Source organism: Meles meles, chromosome 2, assembly GCF_922984935.1.
Source record: "Meles meles chromosome 2, mMelMel3.1 paternal haplotype, whole genome shotgun sequence".
NCBI lineage: Eukaryota > Metazoa > Chordata > Mammalia > Carnivora > Mustelidae > Meles > Meles meles.
Window position 1 is genome coordinate 25,271,384 of NC_060067.1, and position 7,262 is coordinate 25,278,645.

Here is a 7,262-nt window from a genome sequence, read left to right on the forward strand (position 1 = left end):
CATTTCCACTTTCGGAATCACTTTTCTGGCTCTCTGCATCACAGAAGCGTGATCAGGACCATGGGCTTAGGAGCTGAACTGCCTGACTTCAAATCCCAGGACCCTGATGCATGAGTTGGTTAAACTTGGGCAAATCTCCAAACTGTGAAAACCTCTGTTTCCACATTTGTAGGATCAGGATAGTGCTAATACCTAGGCACCAACTAGGGTTTTTGCATGAATTAAATGAGCTAATATTTGTTGAGGGTTTAGAACAGCACTTGATGCATAATAAGCATTATATACATGTATGCCCAAGTTCGACCAATATATAAATAAACTTCAAATAAGTGTCTTTATTGAAGACTTTAATAAAGTGAAGACACTTTATTATAAGTGTCTTATTATATTAAACTGTGTCTGCATCTCCTTACTAGTCTGTAATCTCCTAAATGGCAGGACCATTTCTTCCTAACCACACTGAATCCCTAGTGGCTGGCTCATCCTGGCCCAGTGAATGGTGTTGACTGACTGGATGAATGAATGAATGAATGGATCCCTAGGGCAGAGCAGTGTCCTCAGGATGCCACCTACCCCACCTACCAGGGGGCCCCTGTCAATATGCCAAGCCTTGAAGTAGAGGAATTAGCAGAAGCAGTGAGGCATCCCTGCCCTTCCTGGTCACACCTGAGGCTACCAACAGGCCGAGACTGTCTGGCTACCAACTGATGCTGTTAAATGAACAAAGAGGTCTGTGGTCTTTGGGGCTGCCCGTCTGGCACCTTGAAGGAAAGTGAAACCGAGTGTGAAACACACCTGTTCTCTCTGGCTTCCTAACTGGCAGGGATTTAATTGCCAAGGGGAGGGAGAGGTGGGAGGTCCAGGCTTTGAAAAAGCCAGGGGATTAATTGTGTGTTAATGGATGGAGGTACACGGGTTAGGGGTCAGCCCAGGCAGGCAAGGGAGCAAGGAGCAGTTGCATATTTTGGCCTCTTGGCCTCTTTAGTTCTCTCTACTGTATGCCTTGTCGGAAGCCAGATGGCCCAGACGAATTGAAAATGAATTCACTTTGGGAAGAGAAACCTTAGAGTGTGCTTCTAGTGAGTAATGACCCTGGGAGGCATTTGCAAACTCTGGAGTTGTCCTTTGTGGCTCACATTTCAAAAAGTGATTTGTCAACCTCCAGCCAAGGCATTCAAGGACATGATGCGTGGGAGGGTTTCAGCCCCTATCCTCTCTACCCCAACCTAGTTCCTCTCTGTCCTCCAAATCTTTGTGGGCATTTTGGCCTTTCCACTATTATCTCTGTGCAAAATGCCCTCTTCCTCTGCCACAGCTTTGGTGAAAATCTTGCTCATTCTTTAGGGTCCTACTTAAATGCCTCTTTTACAAGACAGCTCTAAGGTCCCCTTAACTTGAATCATTTTAAGACTTGCTCAGTCCCATGTACTTTTCCATCTCTTTTCCATCAAAGATCGTAAGATGCACATTAAACATTCCTGTAAAATTTTAAAATATAACTTAGTGTATCCCATTATTTTTAATTTAATAAATAATAAAGTTTTTTCTTTAACTTATAATTAATTGGCTGTGATTTCTTGGAAAATCATTGATTATCCTTGGGAATCTGCTAAATCAAGAAAAATTAACCTAAAGATTGTTTCCAATCCATAATAAAATTTATGAATATTAAATTTTACCATTACTGAAGATAATAAATACTGACTAATTTTGGTTTTACCATTTTTTATATATATACTGTGGAGCCAATACTTTTCCTTTTTATTGGTTCCTCACCTCTCTAGACCCTTAGAAAGCTGGGTGCTTCACCTTTGGCTTATAACTTCTAAAGAGGACAGAGCCTTACCACCATTAGATGTATTCTCTTTCTCCTGCGACCCCAGGCCTCTCTGAACTTCTTTTAGAGTACTCCTTTTTATCACATTCTGCCCTTGATTCAACATCTAGCTACTGATGACTACAGGATGTGGTCCTAACCAACCAAAAGGTGCCATAATTGTGAACTTGTAGGCACCGAATAACATGCTATGGAAACATAAAAGCAAACATGTTAAATGATAAGGAGAAATTTACAAATTCATCATAATAGTTGAAGATTTTTATATACTAGTAGATAAAGAGCACACAATTTGGAAAAGACAGAAGGTTTGAATAACACAATTATAAGCTTGAAATAAATATTTTTAAAACCCGCACTTAACAAACGAAGGCTAGACCTTATGTACACAGAGCAGAGACCATGGTAGGTGTCATACTCTGGGTGATCCTCTGAATTAGAAGTATGAATGGGTGAAAGCTCCACTCTGCTTAGCATGGTCAGAATGGCTCAGGGGCACTGTCATGAGTGGTACCTGGAAAGGTTTTCCAGAGTGGAATTGAAGAAATTTAGTTTTCAAGGAGGTGAGGAAGGGAAGAGAATTCCAATGAGTGGAACTAGCTTCTAGAGAGATAGGTAAATAAATACATAAATCCCCCAAAGAGGAAAGGGCAAGTACTTCCATGGGACTAGAATTTTGGGAATGTTGAAGAATGACACTAGGAGCATAAGCTGAGGCCACAGCAGAGAAGGTCACATGAGACAGGTCCAAAGTATGTATTTTACCCTATCCTGTAGCAGTTTCCAAACTGCGGGTATATGGATATGGCCACCATAATTCTTGCCGTATCCATTCACCAACTGCATTTTTTAAAACTTAATGTTCTTCTTTAAGTCAACCACCTCTAAAACTCAAGTATCTTTATTTAAAAAAGAAATTGTATGTTATCACTGTAAATAAACAACCAGTGTCCTTGTCATTAATAGAAGTTAACCATAAAAATGGATACAACAAAAGCAAAACAAGTTACTGCATTCTAGTCATGCCTTATGTATGTGGTGAGCGTCCCACATCTGCCCTCCCCCGTAAAACCTTAAACTAGTAAAGTGCCGCCACTCACGGGTTATTATTCACATTGAAAGAGATTAATGTAAAGGAAGAAATATCTAATGATAGATAGACTCACAGGGCCTCCAGAGCAGCCCATTTATTTAGATCATGGAGGTAACCCTTCTTTTTGCCAAATGGTTCTGTCTGTGTTAGGCAAACTAGACCTCTGTCTGCCCACAGAATAAGGTAATAATAAATGCCCTCCTATTCCACAAGGTTATGGTGAGGATTTAATGAGTCTGTGTAGCAGAAGTTCCTTGAAGCGTGGTCTGATGTTTATTGAATGCTTATTATAGATAAGGCACTCAGTTAAATGTTTTATGTGCATTATTTTATTTAATCCTCAAAGCAGCCCTATGAGGTAGGTACTGTTCTAGTTTCCATTTTACAAATGATGAAGCAAAAACTCAGAGAGGTTTAATAACACACCCAGGATGGCACAGCCAACAAGTCATCAGGGCCAAACTTTGACTCAAATCTTCCTGGTTCTCAAGTTTCCAATATTAGTTCTAATAATGCCTTTCCTTGGAGTAGTTTATGTTCCTTTTCTCAGGGGCTTTTCCTTTCCACCAGATTCCATTTAGATGTAGGCGACTAACATTACTAATATTACAAGGGAGAAAGTGGGGGGAAACCATATATTCAAATCTGATGACTACTAGTTGGCTGGATAATTACTTTCAGACTTTACTAAATTTACGAAGTTGTTAAAATCACCTCGCAAAGGCTTTTCCGTTAATTCGGGCATAAAAAGTCTTCATGTTAAGCAGCTGAACCTCCTTGCCCCCTAATCTGCCTCCTTCCCCCTAATCTGCCTCCTTGCCTTGAGGATGGTCTGTTTTTATCTAATGAACCTCAAGGAATATTTGGTTTATCGCATTCATTTCCCAGCGCTGGATGCTAGAGAGCTCAAGGTGAAACTGTAGCCTTCCATCTATAGATGGTTCATACACTGACCTTCCTCCCAATTTTCTCTCATTTTCAGACATTGCTGACCCCTGGGTCTGATTGCTTCATCTATTTGGTTCTTTGAGATAAGAACTCCCCCTATTTTTTAACATTTAAAATTAAGATTTCAAGGCTATGGAGGTATTTTGGCAAGACAGTACTATCAAGACTTCAACAGAAATCTTAGACAGTCACATGTGGGCTTATGTTCCCTTATTATAAGTTAACTCTTTGTTCCATTTTCACAAAAGTTTCTGGGTCCGAGTTTAGGATCCCACAGAAGTGCTGGTGATGGTTGTTGGAGCTAAACGCCTTCCTCCATTGGAAACCCCCCAGGTTTCCTTTTCCTTTCTTTTCATTCAGTCTGAGAGTTCGGGATATTTGAAAAGTAATCTGCTTAACTTCCTCTATTTCAGACATTTTGTTGTGTATTTTTACAAGCTAACTTACACTCTTTCGAGAAGGTAAAACAAATACAGCCGCTAATTACTTTGCTAACCAAATGACTCACCCTGTGTCCATTCGCCGACTGTGAATCGTTTCCTGAACTGGCTAATCCTTGAGCAGATGCGCACGATACCTAAAAAACGCCTTCATTTTGTTTTTCCGAACCGTCAACGTGAATAATTTGTTCACAGATGTGAAATACAAAAAGCCCAGTAAAATGTAGGCTGTTGATCCCTTTTACGTCTCTTGAGGGGTTTTCTGAGATCTCAACTGGATGCTTGTCTCATTTCTCTAACAGAGGCTTGCCTTGGAACGGCCAGGGACAGGACCCGTGGGCAGAGGATTAAAGAGGTTTGGGAGCCTCTAACCCACCATCGAGCTGAATGCAGAGAGCCCTGGCTGGTCCAGACCCCACTGGTCCCAGACCAGGGCCTAAGGTATCAGCTGGGAGCTCAGCCTGACCTTGTGTGATGAGGAACATGGTTTCCACTGGACCTAGAGAGTCAACTTTGCTGTACCCCTCCACAGGTGGGAGAGCTCCCCAGCAAACAGAGCTAGTATTATTATTATTAATTTTTAAAACAGCAAGTGGGTTTGGGTCTAATGACCAGTGATGCCCAGGAGAAGGACTGGACCAGGCAGAAGGAGGTCATCAACCTGCTTTCTGATGTAGCATCATTCCCAATTCCACCAGAACTATTAGAAATCAGCCTTTTCCAGAGACCATTGTTCATGATTCAAGGACCCATCTTACCTGAGTGAAGGTGATATGATCTGGGTTTGCAGATCATATCTTTTCTGTGTGGTCTTTTTCTGCTTCCCTTTCAAATGCCCTATTTTGTCTGACTGATTTGAACTGAAGACAAGGATTTGGGTTTATTATACATTGTTTCTATTGTTGGGGGGAGAAAAAAGAGCATTGCCACACTTTTCAAATCCTTTAGTGAAGCGGTTCTCAAACTTTCTGGTTTCAGGATCCCTTCACACGCTTCAAAATAAACGGGACACCAAAGAGCTCTTGTTGATTTGCATTGATATGTCTATGAGTATTTGCTACATTAGGATTTAAAATGAAAAATTCAAAAAATACTTTATGAATCTATTTAAGAATAACATTAATAAACATGCTTGTGTTGACATAAATACAATTTTTATGAAAAGAACTGTTTTTGCCCAGTGCCCCCCACCTCCACCCCCCCAGCCCCCCCCCCACCCCGTGCGGTCCAGGCATGCGCAATGCGGCTGGTCACAGAGGGTCCAAGGGGAACCAAGTGGGCCTGTGGTGGGTGAGGGGCTGGATCCTTAACGATGAGATTTTTGAGCCTCTTCTCTCTCCTCCGTGTACTTGGTAGTCTGAGTGGTGAAGAGATGGCTGACAGAGTCAAAACCTTTCTCCAGGATCTTGCCAGGGGAATCAAAGTCTCCGTCCAAGGAATTTGTAGCATCTTAGAACAAGATGCTTGGACTCAGCACAAGAGAGAGGAGCAGCGTGGAAGGAGGGCAAGCAGGGTGCTGGCGCGGAGGAGAGCCCCGAGCACAGAAAGAGAGTGAGCAAGAGAGTGAGCCATGTATGGTTAGTAGAGTTTTCCAGTGCTGCGCTGGGAAGGGTACAATATTCTGGTGAAGTCTCCTCTTTTTTATTGAGTGTTTCTTCCCGTACTGCAGTCAGTGACCGCCCAAATGATTGGTGATTCATCACGCCATGGAGATGTTTGGTCGTGGCGGGAATTCTTCCTTACGTTCATTTTTAGCTCTCTTTGGGTGCCCCCTCTGTTTGTCCTTAGGAAAGCTATAAATACCGTTTGGTTTCAAGACATAGCTGACCTGGCATTTGAGTATCGGGGAGGAAGCCTCCCTCATTCCCTGGTGTCAGCAAAAGAATTGCTGACACGCTCTTCAACCTTTTGCTGCCCTCTCTCTTCCCCATCCAGGGGATGTCTGTGAGTCTTTCTGACCACTTTGCTGGTTAGTCCTCTGCATATGTCCCTTCTCTACTCACTGGACTGCTTTGAATATCGTTGATTCAATAAAAGAATTGAAACACACCAGCGGGGGTCAAACATAGAAAGGAACTGGCCTTACTACTTTGGATTTGGCTTGTCCTTGGCTTTCCTCGCAGCAATGCAGTCCTCATACATAATCAGTGGCTGCCTCTTCTCCATTCTCTTTCCTCTATTCATTCTCAGCACCAAGGAAGCAAAGACCTGCGGCAAGGCCTGCCTTTTCCAGCTGTGCCTCTTCTTGGCAGTTTTCTTAAGCAACAGACTTTTCCACAAGACGTTCTACCAGCAATCCGCCTTGAGTAGCTCAACCTGTGCAGAGAAATTCCCTTCATCCCATCGATCTCCTGCCAAGTTGAAGGCTGCTCCAGGCCACTGAGCCGCCTTCCGTCCAGACGGAATGGGTGAGATCGGCAGGAAGTTGTAGGAGCTCTTTCCCTTGTTCCTTCCTCTGCCAGGGAAGGCAGGACCTGCTCTGTCAAGAGCCTTCTGTGTGTTCTCTTCTCTCTGAGGAACTGGGATTGTTGTCTCTGGTGTGCTTAAGGCAGAATCTTCCTGACACCAGTGTGTTTTAACATGGGTGAGTCTGAATGGACCACAGGTTTTTCTGTAGCTCTTTTCTAGCACTTTCCAGCCCCGTGCCTGGATTGACTGGAATATTATTTTTGTCCCTATGCCATTGGCCAACCCTCCCAGCTCCCTCTCCTATCTTCCACCTCCCTCAGATGAAGAGATTTTATCATTGTAGCTGTTGTATTTTGTGGACCTGTTTCTTGTTGTTGCTGTTGTTTTTCTGTGAAGCACATATATTGGATGTGGGAGGTAAAGGAGTATCTCATTTGCTCCCAATCACTCCCTTTATAGCCATCAATGTCTACTGTTTCTTATAAGTCAAGTTAGATTTGGTCTCTCCTGCTCCACGGCAAAAAAACAAGCCTAA

The 7,262-nt window shown here is 42.9% G+C and overlaps 1 pseudogene; it reads left to right on the top strand.

The window, feature by feature from the left end:
- The first annotated feature begins 5,654 nt into the window (after positions 1–5,654).
- LOC123937484 lies at positions 5,655–6,701 on the top strand (annotated as a pseudogene).
- The last annotated feature ends 561 nt before the right edge of the window (positions 6,702–7,262 follow it).